Here is a 1,848-nt window from a genome sequence, read left to right as displayed (position 1 = left end):
AATTATTTCCAGGCCTTTGGTTTAGATATGAAACATTCTCTCTTTGTTCCATTGTTAATTCAATACTGATACAATCTTTTGTCAAATGTGGTCCTCCACACTGCTCACAACTAATTTGTATTGAGTGAATATCCTTAGTCATCTTTTCCATTCGTCTCTCGACAGCATCTATCTTTGCGGAAATGGAATCTAAGTCATGGCTAGAATCGGCTCTAGCTGCTTTAGATGATCTAACGATATCTTTTTCTTGGTGCCACTCATGTGAGTGGGAAGCAGTGTTATCAATAATTTTATAAGCATCAGTTTCGGTTTTCTTCATAATGGAACCACCAGCTGCTATATCGATGTCTTTTCTTGTAGTGATGTAGCATCTTTGGTAGAATATTTGTACTATTTGACAGGTGTCTAAACCATGTTGCGGACATCCTCTTAATAACTTTCCAAATCTTTTCCACGCTTCATATAGAGTTTCATTCGGTTTTTGTGTGAACGTAACAATTTCTCCTTGAAGTCTTACGGCTTTAGATGCCGGAAAGAATTGTTTAAGAAATTTTTCAACTAAAACGTCCCATGTATCGATCGCCCCTTCAGGTAACAATTCCAACCAATCTTTGGCTTCTCCCTTTAAAGTCCAGGGAAATAACATGAGATATATCTGTTCATCCTCAACTTCTCTTATTTTAAATAAAGTGCAGATCCTATTAAAGGTACGAAGATGTTCATTTGGATCTTCCTTCAGCGCACCACTAAATTGGCATTGATTAGTCACCATGTATAGAATTTGTCCTTTAATTTCATAATCTGGCGCATTAATGTCTGGATGAGTAATTGCGTGACCTTGGCCAGTACGTTTAGCTCTCATTCGGTCTTCCATACTTAAAGGTTCTAGATTCTCCATAATTGAATTTGTTGAATCGGAATCAATAGAGGATTCTGATTTAATGGTTCGTTCCTCAACAATCTCTGTTTGAATGATTGGTGGTTCCGGAGGAAAATTTAATGGTTCAGGATCTATGAATCGTCCCTGAATATTCTCCGGATTCTCAATTGTGAGGCCGGGTTCAAAAAATGGATTATCGGAAATTTGAATTGGAGTACCTGGTCGACTGGATGACGATTCTAAAGAAAAATCAACAGCGGTAATATTTGCTAAATGTCTTGATCTAGTTACAGGTGGTGAACGTACAAAAGGTGGTGAACGTCTTGCTCGGTGCATTCACTGAATATCCTATTAGTTTTTAAAAAGGAAAGAAAAATTATATAAGTTATCCAATTAATAGACTTTTCTGATTTTGCCCACGTTTCGAATAGCCAAAAGATGCAGCAGAGGGGCATGATTCGTTTGGTCTCAATATAATTGAGGACTGTTTGGCTCCAATAACCCGGTCCACGTACAAATCCAACTATTACTACGAACCAGAAAATTTTGATGTCTATCAATATAACCACTTAAAATAAATTTTCGTAATTTTAAGAAATTTAGATAAGAAGTAGAAAAAAAAAATCTATGTCCTAAAACTAGAATAGCGAGAAATAAGAAAGAAAAAGAGTGCGTTGAAAAAGAAAAAGAAAAGGGTTGAAAAATAAAAGGCGTCGGAAAATAAGAAATAAAAAGAAATGACTTATAGAACTTAAAAACACTCGACTAACCCAACCTTATTACTATCACTAACTTAAAATTATAATCGCAAATTGAGATTACTAATTGGAATGATAATTGATACATAGGTAAAAGGTGTCTAAAAATATTAAAGCTTACAAGTAAAACTATATCCCAAATGGCAATAACTTAAAAAAAACACTAAAATTTAATTGTTTTAGCGTAATATTTGTGTTTTTCGCTAGTTT

At 34.6% G+C, this 1,848-nt stretch overlaps 1 non-coding gene across 1 annotated transcript; it reads left to right on the top strand.

The window, feature by feature from the left end:
• The first annotated feature begins 407 nt into the window (after positions 1-407).
• On the top strand, positions 408-514 carry LOC139845935 (small nucleolar RNA R71). The gene has a single exon (XR_011758687.1). It is a non-coding gene; the product is annotated as a small nucleolar RNA R71 (small nucleolar RNA).
• Positions 515-1,848: the final 1,334 nt, after the last annotated feature.

This window comes from Rutidosis leptorrhynchoides, chromosome 4 (assembly GCF_046630445.1).
Source record: "Rutidosis leptorrhynchoides isolate AG116_Rl617_1_P2 chromosome 4, CSIRO_AGI_Rlap_v1, whole genome shotgun sequence".
NCBI classification, from domain to species: domain Eukaryota; kingdom Viridiplantae; phylum Streptophyta; class Magnoliopsida; order Asterales; family Asteraceae; genus Rutidosis; species Rutidosis leptorrhynchoides.
Note: the sequence above shows the minus strand (reverse complement) of the source record. Positions and strands in the feature narration are given on the sequence as shown.